Source organism: Talpa occidentalis, unplaced genomic scaffold (assembly GCF_014898055.3).
Source record: "Talpa occidentalis isolate TD23 unplaced genomic scaffold, MPIMG_talOcc4v2.1 talOcc4.8, whole genome shotgun sequence".
Taxonomy (NCBI): domain Eukaryota; kingdom Metazoa; phylum Chordata; class Mammalia; order Eulipotyphla; family Talpidae; genus Talpa; species Talpa occidentalis.
Genome location: NW_023605194.1, coordinates 82,506,773 through 82,527,084, shown reverse-complemented (window position 1 = coordinate 82,527,084; position 20,312 = coordinate 82,506,773). Strand labels below are relative to the sequence as shown.

General features: G+C 35.2%; 2 long non-coding RNA genes across 2 annotated transcripts in view; one reads left to right on the top strand and one right to left on the bottom strand.

Moving 5' to 3' along the window:
* The window catches only part of LOC129145057 (uncharacterized), a 188,335-nt gene that overhangs the window by 28,438 nt on the left and 139,585 nt on the right, over positions 1 to 20,312 (bottom strand). Inside the window, exon 4 of the long non-coding RNA XR_008550091.1 lies at positions 19,287 to 19,419. This is a non-coding gene — a long non-coding RNA (uncharacterized LOC129145057). The remainder of the gene's footprint in view (positions 1 to 19,286; positions 19,420 to 20,312) is intronic.
* Positions 1 to 20,312, top strand: part of LOC129145058 (uncharacterized) — a 64,887-nt gene that overhangs the window by 30,032 nt on the left and 14,543 nt on the right. The window contains exon 3 of the long non-coding RNA XR_008550092.1: positions 10,023 to 10,080. This is a non-coding gene — a long non-coding RNA (uncharacterized LOC129145058). The remainder of the gene's footprint in view (positions 1 to 10,022; positions 10,081 to 20,312) is intronic.

The window sequence follows — 20,312 nt, the reverse complement described above, 5'->3', positions numbered from 1 at the left end:
ATTGTCATTACCATCTTTTATTTTCTCCTAAATGCTAAGTGGTCAGTAGAGCTCCTCAATATGTTCTAATTTATATTTCATCTTTTAATATTTATTTTCTCTGTAAAATTTTGCACAATCTCCTCATACCTGTATTTCCAGCTTTAGTCAGAAACATTTTGCTGTTTAAAAAATGAATTGTAATTTCAATTATTTATATACATCTGCTTCTGCTTCTCACCTCTAACTCACCAATTTAACAATATTTTTTACTCATACATTTTAAAATATCATAATTTTGAAAATATTAATGGTTTGCCATTTAACCTTCTATATAGTGTTTTTTTCTCTCCAGATCTCAGCCTATTGTTGATTTTGCTGATTATTAGTCATTAGGGGTCACATTCATGTGTATTTAGTGACTTATGGTTCATATTCCATTAAAGTTTATCTTCGATGTTTTTTTAAGTCATAGTTTTAAAAATTGCCTCCCCAGAGAATCTTTATATTTGCTTATTTCAGTGGTATAGGATATTATTATTATCTTCTTACATTTAGATTCCATTCCAACTTGGGATTTGTAAGATAATTGGAAGTATAAATTTCAACTAAAACTGATTATATTGTGACACACATTTTTTTTCATCATAGTGGTTGTAGGAATCAACATTTATCATGAAATTTAGAGGATTTATTGCTGTTTTCTCTCTGCAATGCAATTTATTTATAAAAATATAAATACATACTACATTAATATATTAACTGCATATTTTACACTCTTAGTATACAATTTAAATGGTTTGTTAGTTTACAATATGACTAAGTGCATCCATATCATTTTATGTTTGCATAAAAATGTTAATGCTTTTTAGGGATAATATCAACATTAAAGTAGACATAAACTTTGGAATGCCTCATCTTCCCTCTATCAAGTCCACTCACTCTGAGGCCCATCTGGAGTTAAGCTGTATCTGCTACTTGCCTAAATATCTATAACTGCGGGGGGGAGGGAATGTATTCAGAATCTTTATTTCTTCTTCTCTGGGTATCTGGAATGGACTCCCCAAAAGTAAATCTGATGTATTTTTATTTATGCCTTTTCTCAGGCAAAACAAAATCCAAAAGAAAAAGTGTTACATTGGTAAATTGATATAAATGAGAGATGGACAGAATTATTTTCAGTTTAGGCATTTGATTACAAACCAGTGTTTAGAGAGTATTTAGTGGAATAAAGACTTTAAATTTCAAAGCAAACATTTATTGGACGGTAGTCTTAATATAAAGCATTAGGCTACGCCTCTGATCTTTTGGCTATGTAACAAATTGTAGCTTCCATTTTGTCTATTTGTGGCTTATCCATTATTATTTTACTAAATGTGCCCTGAGAGTAGAAAGCCATAAAAATTGCCCCTAATCCAAAAGAACAGAGTAGTTCAATTTGTCCCATCTTAATTCTTTCCTAAAGGTAAAACCAACCCTTTTACCAATTATTCATACAACTGTCAAGATGATTATATACTATAGACTAAGAAAAAGAAAGAGACTAACCAAAACTGAAATGTCTGTTTTGGCAGTGTTATTCCATGGTTGTGCATAGCTCCTCTTTGGGGATCTATGAATACACATATATATATATATACACACACACACACACACACACACATATATATATATATATGTATATATATACACATATATATATGTATGATTGTTCATTGTTCATTTTGAACAATGTTCATTTTGATCATTGTTCATTGTTCATTTTGATACAGTGCTTGCTTTCTTCTCTCATGTGTAGTCCCTGTAAAATTGCTACCACCAATTGCCCATGCACCATCACCATAGTCCCTAGTGTGTCTTCGCTCCCCTGTTTTGATACCTCTCCCTCCCCTCCCCTGCAGAATGTCTCTGATTTATATATTGTTGCCTGTTAATTTTGCTTATTTTTTTATTATTAATTTTCCCCTGATCTTTTATTGGGTCCTCCTATATTCCTCTTATAAGTAAAAACCATCCAATATTTTTTTCTTTTCCCTCTGCCTTATTTCACTGAACATAATCCCATCCAGCTCCATCCATGTTGCTGCAAATGGCATGAGTTTTTGTGTATATATATATATATATATATACCACATCTTCTTGATCCAGTCATCTATATTTGGGCATTTGCATTGTTTCTGTAGCTTTTGAATTGTAATCTTCCTATTGTAAATAGTGCTGCAATTAAACATAGGGGTACAGGTAGGTATCCTTTTTAATTAATGTTTTTGTGCTCTTTGGGTTGATTCCTAGGAGTGGAATTGCTAGGTCATATGGTAGCTCCATTTTTTGTAGTTTGGAGAACCTCCACACAGCTTTCCATAGTCATTGTACCAATTTGCATTCCCACCAGCAGTGTAGGAGAGAACTATGAATTTTAAGTGAAAAGAAAGTGTGCCATTTGGATTTTCTCTCCCTAAGTTAATTTTCAACACTCTAGAATACAAACAGTAAATTCCAGTATATCTCAAACCCAAGAAGTTCACATGAGTGATGAAGTGACTTTCTGTGTTCCTCTCATCCTACTATTTTCTGTATTTAACTCAGGATTCCTGAAGGCATTGTTTTAATTTATTTATTTATTTTTTTTTGGAGGGAGGGAGGAAGCGATGTTGCCTTACACTGGATGCTCCTTGAATTATATATCCATCTCATAGTAGCCTCCTCATGTGTGTAGAATTGTTCTTTGTCCTCATAAAATTGTTTTCATAGGAGCCAATTTTAGATTTAATAATTCATTTATACTGAAAATTTATCATGGGGAGAATTGTTTCAACTGAAGTCAAGATCAGATGTTTTTGGAACAACTGAAATCATCTGCAATAAGGAGCCCCATAGAAAGTTCAGATTTGACATTTTTAGCAATGTTTGTAGGGTAGTAGATGGCTAGATCAGTGTACACAAATAGCAGCCAAAAGGTAAATAATGTTGCTAGGTAATATTTATCAAATATTTAAATACATGCCAGTCACTGTGCTAAATGCTTCATGTTCAAAAAATGTAATTTCAACAGGATCTGGCAGTAGTAATGTTCTGTCAGCAAGAGACATACCAACTTCGCCCTCATTGTGATACAGTGACCTTGGAACAAGTATGCTAATGCTTATCTGACCAACTTCAAAGTGTATAATCCTCATGATTACAGTATTAATTTTTGTAGCCATGCATTTTCTTTATTAGAAGCAACAACAGGAGTTAATTAAAAATACATTTTCCTAGAATCCATATCAGACATTAATAATTTTAACCTCTGAATATATTCAGGAGGTATAAATCTTAATCTAATGAGAATCCTAGGTAATTATGATACTGATTCATAATGAGATAAGCAGATTCTAGGTGTAATGTGTAGGAATTCAAAGCCAAGAAGGGAAGCTAGAATAGAAAATACCTGAAAAATAAAAACAACAATGTTTATATGCACATGGATGCATAAGAGAATTCCTTGAGGGTTGTTTTGTTTTTTTTTTTTTTTTGGCAACATTATTGAACCTGTTTTATAGATGGGCTGCATGTAGTCACTCCCTATAGAAAAATCAGTTTTTCTCCATAGACCATTATTATTATCCCAGAGAGACAATTCATAGTAAATGCTACTCTGCATCTCATCACTAATTTTTGAACTTGGTATAGATCAGGACCAAAGTTATCTGCTGACTTGATTTTTTGCCCCAGAGATACATGAAATTCTGTGTGATTAAACTGCAGTTGCTGTTGCTTTCACATAAGTAGCTAGTAGTTTATGTTGAAGGGTAGAAGTGGCAACAAACCACATCCTCAGATGAAGATGACATCAAATCAGTTTTGAAATTTGCTAACCAGAAATATTTCACAAGGACATAATTTTAAAGCTAGCTTTAAAAGAGCAAATGGAATTCCCTTAAAATCTTTCTGGGAAAATATCAACTAAGTTAACATTCAGATATTTTCACTGTTTCCTATAATGCTATTTGTGGTTTGAGTTGTCTTCACTTAGTATCAAAATAGTTAAATAGCAGTAGATGTATTTGTCTATTTTGCATTGTATCTGATTTTGTTTTTATTGGGTCAGTTCTAAGAGGAATTAATTGTTGGACATAAAACTTATTTAGCAATGCCTATTTAATTTGTCACCTATCATATAATGTTATATATTTTACTGGAAAATAGAAGTACATTATCTTTATGTAGATACAAATTGGCATACAAATCTGTAAGTTTAAGGTATTTAATGTGATTATTTGATATATGTATATACTGTGAAATGATTACCACAATAAAGTTAATAGTCAGTCACATCATATAGCTTTTTGCATATTGATAAACTTTAAGGTATACTGTCTTATCAATTTTAAAATATCTAACAGAACATACTTAACAATAGTCACCATTCTAACATTACATCCCCAGAACTCATCCCCAGAACTTATAACTGGAACTTCATTCCCTTTGACCAAATTCCTCTATTCCCCCGACCTGCACTCTAACCAGGCAACCACCAACTCTTACTCTACTGTTGCTATGAGTTCAGCTTTTTTGTTGTTGTGTTGTATTATGGTGTAGAGAAAAGGGAACACATATGCATGGTTTGCTGAAATACAAATTGGTGCATTCATCATGGAGTTTTCTCAGAAACTTAGAAATAAACAGAATTACCATCTGATCCAGCAATTCAACTTCTGGATATTTATCTGAAAGAAATGAAACCTCTATTTGAAAGGCCTGTTATATGGCCCCGGATTCAATGCTGCATTATTTATGATAATTTAGATTTAGTTTTTTTTCCAAGTGCTTGTAAATGGATGAATAAAGTAAATGATGTGTAATACACATACATGCACGCAGGGTTAGTATTATTTTTATTGCTGCATAATTGACATACAACTTTGTAATAGTTTCAGGTAAACTATAACAACTTGACATTTATATGCAATGTAAAATGATTATAATAAACCTAGTTGCCATCTATTTTCAACAATTTTTCAAATTTAAAGTATTATCTGATTGCCTCTAAGCCCCATGCCATACATTGCATTCCTGCAGCTGATGACTGGAAAGGGGTACATCTGGATCCTCATCACTCCCTTCACCTATCCCCTAACTCTCCCCTCTGATAACCACCAGAATTTGTTTATTTACTTGTTTACTATTTTAGATGTAAACCATATAGTATTTACCTTTCACTGTCTGGCTTTAGTCATCCATGTTGTTGTAACTGGCAAGATTTAATTATTTTCTATATGGCTGTATAGCCACCCCCCATCTCTATCTCCCTCCCCCACCCGGCCCCCTGTATGTGTGTGTGTATGTGTCTGTCTGTCTGTCTGTCTGTCTCTCTGTATCAGATCTTCTTATTCCATTCACCTATTTATAGACATTCAGTTTTTTTTTTTTTTAATCTTGGCTATTTTAAATTATTTTGCAACAATCAGAGGTTCTTATTTCTTTTAAATCAGTGTTTTTCTTTATTTTCAGATAAATACCCAGTTGTGGAATTGCTAGATCATATAGTAGTTCTATTTTTTTTTCCCAAGATTTATTTCATACAAGAGCTGGGGTACAGACCAGAGGTGCGGGGGCGGGGGTGAGAGGATTCACCAGAGTCAGAGTGGGGAACAGAATAGGCAGATTGACTGAAATACACTGCAGAGGAGAGCAGCGGGCAAGTCAGGAGAGGTCTGCTGTGCCATGTGGGTAGCTCCCTGGCCGGCTGGGGATTGAACTTGTGCTGCAGTGGCTATGGTTAGCTTCATAGGTTGCATTGTAACTTCTTGCCCCACCAGGGAGGCCCAGTAGTTCTATTTTTAAAATTATATCTTTTTCATATAGTCTATGTATTTCTGAGTACTGTTCCTTTTAATCATTACTCATAGCATAATACTCAGATGTACTAGCTTTGTTTATGTTTACTTTTGATAAACTAGGACTTATCCTTAGAAAACTCCAAAGGATTTGTCACTGAGTAAGATAAAGTATTAAATTGAATTATTTATAATTGGTAAGACTGCTTTAATTTGATTTTTTTCAATAGGAAAAACTACAACAATCCCATATTTAAAACAATATATATAATATATGTATTTGACTATATAACTGTATATATACATACAGCCATCCCCTGTTATTCATAGACAATAGTTTCCATGATCTCTGGAGATACCAAAACCCATGGATGTTTAAGTCCCTTTTATAAAATATATGTAATGTATTTGCATACATCCTATGTATATTTCCTCAAATACATTAAATAATTTCTGGATTACTAATAATACCTAATATAATGTAGATCATATGTAAATGTTAAATTCTTTTGTTCAGGGAATAATGACAAGATTTTAAAAAGTCTGTACTTGTTCAATACGAACACAGCCATTATTATTAAAAAATATTGATAATGCTGTTTGAAATACTGGTTCTGGTTCAAAGGTACAGGCTCATACCTCCTTATACATATTTTATACCTCCCTTTACCTTTACCTTCCCTCTTTACCTTCCACACCAACATCCCTTCTGGTAGTCTTAATACTGCAGTCAGATTTCTAGGAATTCTTTGGTTTAGTTTTGACTGTTACTTTGTTTCTGTATTCTACATATGAGTAAAAGCATCCAGTGTTTGTCTTTCTCCTAATGACTTATTTTGCAAATGGCAAGATTTCATCTTTTTTTAAATAGGTTTTTAGTAGCCAAATGGTATTCCTGTGTGTGTGTATGTGATGTTAATACACTCATCTATCCTTAGTTGTTTCCACAACTTGGTTAGTGTATATAGTGCTATAACGAACATAGTTGTGCACCTATCTCTTTAATTGGTGTTTTTTCATCTTTAGGTAGATAACTAAGATTAGGATCATTTGTTAGATACATTTTTAATATTTTGATAAACCTCCATAATGTTTTCCACTGGGTCAAGACAGTAATTTGTGCTTTTGATATGGGCCATTTTCACAGGTGTGAGATGATATCTCATTGTCACTTTGATTTTCATTTTCCCAATAAGTAATGAATTTTTTGTCATGTGCCTTTGGGCAGATGTATGTCTTCTTTGAAGAACTGTATTTATAAGCCTTATGCCCATTTATTGAGTGGGTTGGGTTGTTGACATTTTAGCATTGAATCCTTTGTTGTAGATTAGCTGTGCATCAAAGTGTGGATTTCTTGTAGCACAGTTCTGTTCTATTGGTCTTTGCATTTTTGTTCCAACACCATCCTCTTTGATTGCTGTGGCTTTGTGGTACAGTTTAAATTTGGGATTATGATGCTTTGGGGTTGTTGTTGTTGTTGTTAGGCTTTCTTTGGCTTTGGATCTTTTGTGGTTTCCATGTAAATTTAAGTAATGTTTGTTCTATTTTTTTGAAGAATGCCATTGAAATTTTACTAACTCCTTATATTCCAGAAGTAGATTTAAGTGCATTGCTTTTAATATCTAAACTTAGAATGGTATGTATATAATGGTTAATATATGTATAGAGAAAGGTCTCCTTCCAAATTTTGTCACCCATCTACCCAGAGCCTACATTCATTTAACCTTGATAAAAGCCACTGAATGAAGAATTTTAGAGGAAAGACATTTTCTCTAATTTTTTCCCCTAATGTTCTTTGCTTAGATTTTCTCTATATATATATGTTGCGTATGAAGTATCTATCAGGTGGCATTTTGTTTTTGTTTCTTATTAAATGAAGAATGGCTATAATTTTTGTTTTTTAAAGTTCCTAGTGGATGAAACTTATTTCAAAATGGTATTTTCTACTTTCATTTCAATATAGTAATTTCTAATTAAGTAGTCATCAAAAAGGTAAGCACTATTCTTAAAGTTATTGAGATGTACATTGTGCTCTAACAGCAAGTCAATTTTCAGGTTGTAGATTTTTATATTTATCAATTTTTATATATTATCAATCAATAATTAGCATCCAATTAATTTTATTACAAATTTATATCTTGTTTTTGTTGTATTTATTACTCATGAGTTACAAGTTATAATATATTTTGTCAATAATTTATCAGGAAAGTTATTTGCTAATATACTGTAAATGTCTTTAGAAGCATTTAATTTCATTATTGGTTTCATCTGTGGCTTATGCATACCTATTTTGTAAAAATAATGGTCTGTTTTATCAGTTTTCCTTTCTCGTATATTCAATATGCCAATACTTATTGCAAGATTTTGTACAGACAGTTTTAACTGGTGTCAATTGAGAATATTCTCAGATGACTTCATTTATGCTTCTATTCCCAAATACCAAATTAGCTTGAAATTGTCAAATTTAGTTGTTTTGGGTGACTTCATCCAGAAGTCTGGTGTCATTACAATTTCCTCTGATTTCTCATCTTTCAAGAGGCCACCTTTGCTTGTTTATTAAACACTGAGCAGAAGTGTTAAAGAAAAAAAACAAAACTTAACAGCTCTAGTCCTAGTGTTCTAAATAGGTTGGGGCTGGTATTACATCACTTCTGCATTCTGTTGTTTCAAAAGCATCTGAAGACAGTTTTGGATGCAAGAGAAAGGGGAAGGGATTCCACTGAAATGGCAGTAGCTTCATAGTTGATATGTGAAGAGTGTGTCTCTAGGAAGGAGGGAAAAGATTGTGGCTACTTTTATGTTAACACATCGGTTTTCTTTGTTTACATCTTGTTTACATCTGTTAGTCTTTTGGGTATTTTTTAAATCCTAAACTTACTCCCATTAATCTGATTTATATTAGTATCTTCAAAGTCAGAGATTGGCATAGCATTGTGATCCAAATTAAAAGAAAATACATTAACTTATTTATTTTAATATAGTTATGCCATTTAATATTTCCATTTGATAGATATTGTCTGTTGTCTTATTGTCATCTTTTTTAAGTATTCAGGCTTTGTATAGCCTTTTTAAAATGATACGCTTAGACATTAACTTTAAGTGAATAGCTTTTTGTTTCCTACATGAGTAGTTATAAAATTAGACTATGTCTTCAATAATATTGTATTTCTAGTTTTTACTTTACCTGCTTAATATTTTCCGTTTACCATTAAAATTTTCATTAAAGTATTGCCAAGTAGCTTTAAATAGTATTTTGTACCAGAGATTATAACTGTTAATCTTTCTACAAAAATATAGTTTATTTTTATATTTTTAGTCATAAAAGGCTATGCATAAGTGCCTTTTATGAGTAACAAATAAAAATGCTGCATTTTGAATTACTTATTAAATGGACTATTAATAACCAGTAAGAACAACTAGTATTCTACCCAGGGGTTCTAGTCCCAGAAACTATAGTTAATGAATTCAATATTTGCACAACATTAAAATATGATACTAGTTCCAGGTTAAAAGTAATTATTCCAATTAAAGCAAAGTATTTTCTTCAAAGGAAATTACTACTTGTGAGTAAAGTTAGAAATACAAAAACCTTAGTTATTTTAGGAATTCTCTAATTAGAGATATCTGGAAATTACACTATTTTAAGCACTGTTACACAACTATACTGATATATAGGACTCTACCTAATTTTTAATTTATATTTTCAATTTATATAAATTTTTAACAAACTTTTACATTGGTACAGTTGTGTATCTTTTGGCAATATATGAACCATACGTAAATGATTCAAAAAGAAGTGCATTTGTTTTAATTCTGGTATCATTTTGCATGCTTCCTGATACTCTAGTCCTTTCATTTTGCTCTCTTTTCCATGAAGAAAAGTATTTATCACTGAAGGTTTTTCTTGTTTTCCATGTTCTGTTTTTACATTCTCTTTCTGTTCTGTTCTGTTTCTTTTTGCACTCTTCCTTTTCTGTGTTCTAAAATGTTGATTGATAATTCTGTCACAAGTTTATGCTATATTTAAAAATCTATTATTTTAGTGTTTATATTTAGAACTGTAAGGAGGATCGTTCAGTTTATTGACTTTGATATTCAAGAATGAAACTTCTTTATTACTTCTGAATGGATATGTCCCAAGAGTTCTGTAAGGTGACTTTACACAGATTTATTTCCTATCTCCCACTTTACTCTGACAGCTTATTCCCTTATGATTTGCAACAGAGCTCATCCTGATCATCAAACACTGCGAAGATAAATAAGTGCAGTCTATTTTCTGAAAGTAAGTAGGAAATGAGTATTTCTGACTCAAAAAAAATCTTTACATTCATCATATTCTTATTTTACTTTGTAAAGTGTATAATGGAGTAACAAAAAGCTCAAAGGATTCTCTTAGAATAAAATCTTGTTATTTTTGTATGTTAGATTGAATAAGCTTTATATTTCTGACAAAATATTAGATTGACTGGCTTTTGTTAGCTCAACGTTCATGTTAAATCCTCTGAAGACATTTTCATTGCTGGTTGATGTAGTCATCTTTCCTAAAAAGTATAACATCTAGTAGCAGCTTTGTTTTGTTGTTTTTTTTTTTTTTAAATAGTGTCTCATGTACAAATGAAATGAATTCTCACTCTGCAATTCAATCAAAATTATAATTTCTGACAAGTTAGCTTACATATGCTTAGGAAATTACAAAGGTAATTGAAAATATTACAACTGTCAATTCTAAGACAATGAAATATATTTATTCAATATCTGTTTAGAATATTTTTTGGAGGTTGGGTTCATAGGACAGTTGAAACTTTTACTTGAGATAGTTTATACATATTCAATTGTAAATGAATCATTCAAGTATATTAGAATTAAGAAAGAAGTATAGCATCTTCACTAGGAAGATAATGATGCATGGATAACTATTTAGAAAAAGGAAATTTTAATCTAGATTTCTAAAGCGAATGCTCAAAACTATTTAGTGATGGACGACTTTATTTTTTCTTGAGAGCAATAATCATTGAAATAATGAGTGTATATCAAATTCTATTTTACATGTAAACCTTTTATTATGAAACTACATATGTGTAGAGGCAGGATGACACAGAGCAGGATATCTATGAGCTGGCAGACAGGTAAAGGAGAGTTCTGGAGCCCTCAGTGGTTTTCTCAGGCTTTTATTGAGCTTTTACATGCAGTGCAGCAACCAGGTACACAGCAGGCAGGGGTGTTGGGGGGTGGGCAGGAGGCCAGGAAGCCTCCAAGCCCCAGGCAAGTCTTCACTCTTGGCTGTGTTCTCTCTCCTGCCTCTTGCCTTTTCCTTCTACTTCTGCTTCTCTTGAGGGATATCTCAATGGCCCACAGAAGTAAACAACACAGTTTACAACAATGTAACAACTGCAGGTACACCATCAGGCAGGGCAATCCTAATGATGGGAGGGCAGAAAAGCCTGAAAACCATTTACCCTACAGTGATGCAATCTATTATATACATTAGTAATTCCAAATTACTGAAAGATTTATTTGTTGGGGTAATTATTGTGGTTATGGTATTGGAATATTGGCAAATTTAGATTTCAGTTAAGTAGCATGCATTGCAGTTAAGGATAGAACAAGATATTGTCAGCATGACTTTGGTTTACCTTTGCTTAATATTACCAGTAAATCACTTAATATGCTTCTACCTAATGTGAAAAGTCTTTTTCAAGATAAAAAGGGCAAACAGCAAGTTTTAAATTCCATGTTGGCAATGAAATGCATATTTATGTTACACATCATGTTATATATAACATATAAATACACATTACTGTAAAATGTGTATGTCACTAAAAAAAAGAAACCTTAGTGGTACCTTGAACAAGCAAATAAACAGCACATAGTAAGCTAGGTAAGTTGGAAGGCCACATAAGTAATTTACTAATAATAAACAAAAATTCAATTCAGAAAAAAAAAATGAAAAACTATAGAATTAACAAAATCAATACATAGATTTATTTCTGTACTCTCTTGTATTTCCATTAATTTAATGTACTTTTCTTGTAACATTTTGATCATTAACAGAAGCTTTAGTATCTAGCAAGATAAATACCATTATTTACTCTTCACAAGTTTGTCCTCATTATAATTTTTCTTTTGGAGGAATAGGACACCAATGTTAAATTGTGCTAACATTAATATGTAGATCCAGTAATTTTCAGATATACATGAGGATAGCCATGTCAAAGATTATGATATATGCATATGGCTTGCATTCACAATCCAAACCTATTAAGCCCTTCACAACATAGAGTTCACCAGTATTTGGACTTCTAAGACATGACTATTTTGACTTTTTTTGAAATTCATATAAATCTATTTTGATTTTGTTTGTACACTTATATCCTTTCACTATAAATATTTCTGTATCAATCTATTTTTTTGTGTAGCAGGAATTAGATGGTTTATAGTGCTCTGTGATACTTCATTGAGTGTCTACACTGCAGTTTATTAATTTGCCTGCTAATAGGTATTGTAGGGGAGAACATCCTTTTCTTCCTCCTAAGTTCTTTAAGCTGGTATAATAATTTATCAATTTGAACAAGACAAATTTACAGGAGAAAAAACAAATTTCATTTTGTGTACACAAAGGAATATGAGAACATGAATATGTCCAGATTTGTCAGTTTTTATAGCTTTTATCCAAACAGATAATAAACTGTAAAAAAAAACAATAAGAATCTTAAAAAAGTAAGCTGAGTTTGTTTATACGGCCTTCTTGGTCTTAAGTCCTCTGCTTCTCTGGTCGGGATGGCTTTCTGCATCGTCAAATGCAGGCAAAGTAACTTTATTGTGAGAGATTTATTTATTTATTTTTTTTTTAATAAATTTTATTGTTATATTCCCCATACAATTGCAGCCCCCCCATTCTGACCCCAATCCCTCCCCTCCCACCCCCGCCCCCCTAAAAGTGTCTCTGGTTCATAGTTTTTTGTTGATTTTGATTTTCACTTTCTTATAGTTATTCATTTTCCTGGTCCCTTATTTAAGTTTTCTAGATTCCTGCTATGAGTGAGACCATCCGGTATTTTTCTTTTTCTTTTTGGCTTATTTCGCTGAGCATGATCCCTTCCAGCGCCATCCATGTTGCTGCAAATTGCATGTGTTTATCTTTTTTGAATGCTGAGTAATATTCCATGGTATATATGTACCACATCTTCTTGATCCAGTCATCTATTTTTGGGCATTTGGGTTGTTTCCAAAGCTTAGCTATTGTAAACAGTGCTGCTATAAACATAGGGGTGCAGGTGTTCTTTGGAATTGATGTTTCTGTGTCCTTTGGGTAAATACCTAGGAGTGGAATTGCTGGATCATATGGAAGCTCTATGTTTAGTAGGTCCAGAAATCTCCATACAGCTTTCCACAGTGGTTGGACCAGTTTGCACTCCCACCAACAGTGCAGAAGAGTTCCTTTTTCTCCACACCCTCGCCAACATTTGTTGTTGCTAGTTTTTTTAATATGTGCCATTCTCACTGGTGTAAGATGGTATCTCATGGTAGTATTGATTTGCATTTCCCTGATGACAAGTGATGTTGAACATTTTTTCATATGCCTGTTGGCCATTTGCATTTCCTCTTCAGAGAAGTTTCTTTTAAGCTCTTCTGCCCATTTTTTGACTGGATTATTTTCTTTGTTGTTGTTGAGTCTCATCAGCTCTTTGCAGATTTTTGTGATCAGTCCTTTATCATTAGTGTTGGGTGCAAAAATGTTCTCCCAGTTGGTGGGGTTTCTCTTTGTTTTTGTTGTTGTCTCTTTTGCTGTGCAAAAGCTCTTTAATTTGATGTAGTCCCAGCTGTTTATCTTTGCCTTCACTATCACTGCTTTGGGTGATGTGTCTGTAAAGATGTCTTTGATGTGCAAATCACGTAGTGTTTCGCCTATATTTCCTTCTACATATTTTATGGTTTCAGGTCTTATGTCTAGTTCTTTAATCCATTTTGAGTTGATTTTTGTGTATGGTGTGAGGTGGTGGTCAAGCTTCATTCTTTTGCATGTAGCGACCCAGTTTTCCCAGCACCATTTATTGAACAAACTTTCTTTGCTCCAATGCATATTCTTTGCTCCTTTGTCAAAGATTAGTTGACCATAAATCTGTGGGTTTATTTCTGGATTTTCTATTCCATTCCATTGGTCTGTATGTCTGTTCTTGTTCCAATACCATGCAGTTTTGATGATTATGGCTTTGTAGTATAGTTTGAAGTCTGGGAGTCTGATGCCTCCATTCCCTTCTTTTTTTTTCAGGAGAGCTTTGGCTATTTGGGGTTTTTGGTGATTCCATATGAATTTCATCAATAATTGTTCTATTTCTTTGAAGAATGACATTGAAATTTTGATTGGAATAGCATTGAATCTGTATATTGCTTTTGGTAGGATGGCCATTTTAATAATGTTTATTCTTCCAATCCATGAGCAGGGGATGTCTCTCCATTTCTTTGTGTCTTCTTCTATTTCTTTTAACAGTGTTTTATAGTTTTCTTTGTATAGGTCCTTTACCTCTTTTGTTAGATTTATTCCCAAATATTTGATTTTTTTTGTTTCAATAACAAAAGGGATGGTCTTTTTGATTTCTTCTTCTTCAGATTTATTGTTTGTGTATAGGAAGGCTACTGACTTTTGCGTGTTGATTTTGTATCCTGCCACTTTACTGAACTGATTGATTAGTTGAATTAGCTTTTCTGTGGAGTTTTTGGGGTTTTCTATGTATAATATCATATCGTCTGCAAATAGTGATAGTTTGACTTCTTCTTTTCCTATTTGGATTCCTTGGATGTCTTTCTCTTGTCTTATTGCCCTGGCTAGGACTTCCAGTATTATATTGAAAAGCAATGGTGAGAGTGGACATCCTTGTCTTGTTCCAGATCTTAATGGAATTGCTTTCAGCTTTTCACCATTGAGAATGATACTGGCTGTTGGCTTGTCATAGATGGCCTTTATGATGTTGTGGTATGTTCCTTGTATCCCCAGAATTTCAAGGGCTTTTATCATGAATGGGTGTTGCACTTTGTCGAAAGCTTTCTCAGCATCTATTGATATTATCATATGGTTTTTATATTTCTTTTTGTTGATGTGTTGGATAACGTTGATTGATTTTCGGATGTTAAACCATCCTTGTGCCCCTGGAATGAATCCAACTTGGTCGTGGTGAATTATCTTATGGATACATTGTTGGATTCTGATAGCTAAAATTTTATTGAGGATTTTTGCATCAGTGTTCATTAGGGAGATTGGCCTGTAGTTTTCCTTTTTTGTGTTGTCCTTGTTCGGTTTTGGTATTAGTGTAATGTTGGCTTCATAAAACGTGTTTGGTATTGTCCCTTCTCAATTTTTTGGAAGAGTTTGTGAAAGATAGGCACTAATTCGTCTCTGAATGTTTGGTAGAATTCATTTGTAAATCCATCAGGTCCTGGGCTTTTGTTTTTGGGGAGGTTTTTGATTACCATTTCAATTTCGCTGCTTGTAATTGGGCTGTTTAGGTGTTCTTTTCTTCTTTATCTAGCTTTGGGTGATTGTAGAGTTGTAGGAATTTGTCCATCTCCTCTAGATTGTTAAACTTGTTTCCATATAACTGTTCATAGTAGTTACTGATTATTCTTTTGATTTCTGCTGTGTCCGTTGTGATTTCTCCTCTTTCATTGATGATCCTGTTTATTTGTGCTTTCTCCCTTTTTTCCTTTGTGAGCCTGGCTAGGGGTTTGTCTATTTTATTGATTTTTTCAAAGAACCAGCTCTTGGTTTCATTGATCTTTTGGATTGTTTTTTTAGTTTCAATTTCATTTATTTCTGCTTTGGTTTTTATTATTTCTTTTCTTCTACTGGTTTTGGGGTTTTTTTGTTGTTCTTTTTCTAGATCTTTGAGCTTCGAGATGAGGTTGTTTCTTTGCGTTCTTTCTTGTTTCTTGATGTGAGCTTCTATTGCTATATATTTTCCTCTTATTACTGCTTTTGCTGCATCCCATACATTTAGGATATTAGTGTCCTCCTTGTCGTTCAATTCAAAAAATTTTTTAATTTCTTCTTTGATCTCCTCATTAGTCCAATGGTCTTCCAGTAGTGTGGTTTTTAATCTCCATGAGGTAGGAAAGTTCCTTGCCTTCTTTTTATGGTTTATTTCTAGTTTGATGCCTTCATGGTCAGAAAAGATGGTTGATATGATTTCAATCTTGGTGTATCTGTTGATGTTTGTCTTGTGCCCCAGTATGTGATCGATCCTGGAGAATGATCCGTGTGCGCTTGAGAAAAATGTGTACTCCGTTTTTTTGGGGTTTAGTGTTCTATAGATGTCTGTTAAGCCTAATTGCTCTAGGTCCTTATTTAGAGCTTTGGTTTCTTTACTTATTTTTTGTCTTGTTGATCTATCCATTGTTGATAGTGGTGTGTTGAAGTCTCCCACTACGTATGTGTTTTCTCTGATGTCTGTTTTCAGAGAGGACAACAGTTGTCTGATATATTTTGGTGCTCCTTCGTTTGGTGAGTATATGTTAATGAGTGTTATTTCTTCTTGAAGTATTGTCCCCTTGATCATAATGTAGTGACCATTGGGGTCTCTTTTTATCTTTTTGAGTTTGAAATCTGTTTTATCTGATATAAGTATAGCTGTTCCTGCTTTCTTTTTTGGTCCATTTGCTTGTAGGATTGTTTTCCATCCTTTAACTTTGAGCCTATTTTTATCTTTTGTAGCTAAATGTATTTCCTGGAGACAGCAAAAGGTTGGGTTTTGTTTCTTAATCCAGGCTGCCACTCTGTGTCTTTTTATTGAAGAGTTTAGTCCATTTACATTTAGAGTTAATATTGATATGTTAACATCTGTATTTGCCATTGTGTTTGTCTTTCCTTTGATTTTATTTATTTATTCTTTTAATAACTTTTTTTTTTTTTTTTTGGCCTTCTTTCATTGTTATTCGTCCCTCTGAGGTTCTGGCTTTAGGACTCCTTGTAGTATTTTTTGGAGTGGGGGTTTAGTTGCAATGAAATTCCGGAGTTTCTGTTTGTCTGGGAAGGTCCATATTCTTTCTTCAAAGAGGAAGGAGAGCTTTGCGGGATAGAGTATTCTTGGTTGGCATCTGTTTTCTTGGAGTCTGTTGACTATGTCCCTCCACTCTCTCCTTGCCCGTAGTGTTTCTTCGGAGAAGTCTGATGTCAGCCTGATTGGTTTTCCTTTGAATGTTATCTGTTTCTTCCCTCTTGCCAGCTTCATTATTTTTTCCTTGTCCTGGATTCTTGGGAGCTTTACTATTATGTGTCTTGCTGTATTTTTCCTTTCATCGTGGAAGTTTGGTGTTCTTCTTGCTTCTTGTATATCAATTTTCATCCCTTCTTCACATTTGGGAAGTTCTCTTCAATTATCTCTTTGAATATTTTCTCTGTTCCTACATCTCTCTCCTCTCCTTCTGGTATTCCTATAACTCTTATATTTCCTTTCCTCATGGAGTCAGATAGTCCCGAAGACTTTCTTCGTTCTTTTTCCTTCGTACTTCTCTTTCCTTTTCTGTTTTGGTTCTTTTTATTTCTGTGTCTTCAAGATTACTTATTCGTTCTTCCATTTCATCTATTCTGCTTTCATTGCTTTTCCCAGAATTCTTTAGTTCTTCCATTAATTCTTTGATCTCCTGCATTTCTTTTACTTCCCTCTTTAGGGACTCAATTTCTTTCTTCTGACCATTGTTTTCCCTCTCTAGGGACTCAATTGCATTCTTCTGATCGTTCATTATTTTTCCCTTATCATTGTTTTCCTTTATGACTTCTGTCAGTTTTTTAATCACGGCAATTTTAAATTCTCTTTCTGGAAGGCTCAGAAATTCTTCCAAGTTATTGTCTTTGCAATCTGGGGGCTGGCTTTCTTTTTGTGGTGTGCTTTTTCTCTGGAGAGTTGCTAGGTTGCGTGTGGTTCTTCTCCTCCCTACTGTCTGTTTTCTAATTTGCCGTATGCGTTGGGACACTGTGTTGTTGGGACTGGCCGGCATCTTGGGTGGGCTTCTCTGTTCCCCTCTGGTTCTTCCAGGAGTCATCTGTCAGTTTCAAGCAGCCTTTAATGGAGAAAAGTCCCTGTTCTAAAATGCCGATGTGGGGACACACTCCCCTGTGCGCCTGGTCTGCCCCGGCGGTGGGTTCCTGCTCCCCTCTGGGCTTGGACTGCAGGCCAGAGGGGGTCTGGCGTGGGCGAACTTCCCCCGCTCACCTCTGGCTCCTGAGGAAGCCTTCTGCAGGTAGTCTTTACTGAAGAAATGTCCCTGTTCTAAAATGGTGATGTGGGACACACTCCCTGCGCGTCTGGTCTCAGGCACACTCTTCTGCGCTCCTGGTCTGCCCCGGCTGTGGGTGCTCGCTCTCCCTGTGGGCTCAGACTACTTGTTCGGAAGGAGCCAGGTGTGGGCTAACTCCCCAGCTGGCCACTAGCTCCTTCAGGAGCCTCTGCTGGGGTCAAGTCGCTAGGTGGCGCCAGAGATCTCTCCTAGAGCCCTTGGGGAGCTGATTTTCCACCCCGTGGGACAGGGAGCAGAGCGGGGATGGTAGGGTACACCTCAACGGCTTTGGGGTGCTGTGTCTGCCTTGTGCCCCACCGTCGTGGGGAACTCACGCCCCTAATTTCGTGCCCCGGGTCTCAGTTCCAAAGCCCTCAGTTCCAGGACGCGGGCTGTAGCCCAGATCAGTGGCGCGGGAATGGCGCCTTTTGAATCCCGCTCCCCTGCCTGGGCGCCTTGTTCCTGCTCACTCAGGGAGGGCCTCCGCTGTCTCCCCGCAAGCCTAGGTCGCAGGCGCGGGGACCTGGGCAGCTGCGATCCAGTCTGGATCCGCGCCACTTTCCGCAAGCTTACCGGGCGGCCGGGGCTGTGTGCTGGTGCTGGTCTCCTCCTGGGGGGCGGGGCTCTCTTTAATGGCGCCTGGAGCTCACCTCCGCGGCGGATCCTGCAGGGTTCGCCTCAGCTCCCATTCACGGGGTGTGGTGGCTGCAATAGTTCCTTTCCACTCACAGTCCCGCTTGCTGTGTCCGTTTTTCTTGTTGGCCGTTTTGGTTTGTTGTTTCCCTCCTCTCTGCCGGTCGGAGAGTGCCGACTTTGTGGGCGGGGGAGGGGAGCAGGGTTCTGTGCTTCCCTCCCTTCTCGTCCTCTTTTATGGCAACTTTCTTCTTCGGGCAGTTTGCTGGAGTCGTCCGTTTATCTTCCGTGTCCCAGTTCTCACTGGGACCTGCCGCTTTTCCTCCCTATTAACTTTTTTTAATGGGAGATCTTACTCGCAGCGTCTCCTCGCCGCCATGTTGCTCCGCCCACCCATCTATTGTGAGAGATTTAGAGAAACAGGTTCCTAGTGTTCTTGCACCAGCTATTTCTCAAACAACTTAAATTCAGAATAATAACTTGGCATATATTGGGGTGACCTACCCAGAGTCCCACAATATTTCCCTCTTTTGAAACCTCCTTGGAAATTTGACATATTAAAAGCTGGCTTGGCAAACTGTTTCATACCTCAGTGATGTAGTCACTGGTCCAGAGACTAGGTCAGTCCAGTTAGAGTTGGATTCAATTTCAGCTGCATTCTCAGTGCTGGGTTTCCAGAGTCAGGTCTATATGGTGTAAGCCATCATATATTTTATAAGAGCTATTTTTTGTGGAAACAAAAGAAAAACAAAGGTGGATATTAAAGCGGACTATAAATCTAGTTTGAGACTTGAGGGCAGCCAGGCAAGGATTTCTAGATGCCGGACTTGAAGCATTTTCAGATAGAGTGTGGGCAGGGAGTAGCAATTTGTTAGATTTTCCTGGTTTGTAGTTTGAATGTCTCTGTGGCATTGGATTTACAAGTAAATTTTCTGAGTGACTCACATAGAAACTCATGTGAAGACTTCCTAACATGAGCTATTGTGGCAATTTTTATGAAGTGAAGGTGTTTACATTCAGTTCAGGGAAAAAGTTTTCAGTCTTAGTGATTCCAATTCAAAGGGTTTGGAGAAAAACTGAAAATATTAGTTTGGAAAGGTGAAGCCATATATTGGGAGAAACTAGAATAATTTAAAATCTAGTCCAGTTTATATATAGAAAACAAAAGTGCAGAGAACATTAACAGCACTAATATCCATGAAGGTGTATTACTGAAATTTGCCTCTCTACCATCAGCCCCATTTCTATCAGAGTAACAGTAAAATTATTTTTTCAAAATAAGTCTAGTTTCAATGAACAGGCAAATTCATGTATACACAGCAGGAATTATGATTAACCATACAGGTTCTTTTAAAACTTCATTGCTGGAACTTTTTGTAAGGAATCTCAGATTGAGATTGTAAAATCCTCTTGAGACTCAAAAGCCATACCAAAATCTCATCAAAATTAACCTACAATACATATGTATTTGGGTTTCCTCTCAAGGTTTCCCAACCATCTTGAACTTCCTATAATAAAGTGACTTTCTTGCTTACCTGGTAAGACTGTTGAACCCTATTCACAAAGTATCAAACCAGTTTTTCCAAGGGACTTCATTGACTGTATAAAGTCAAC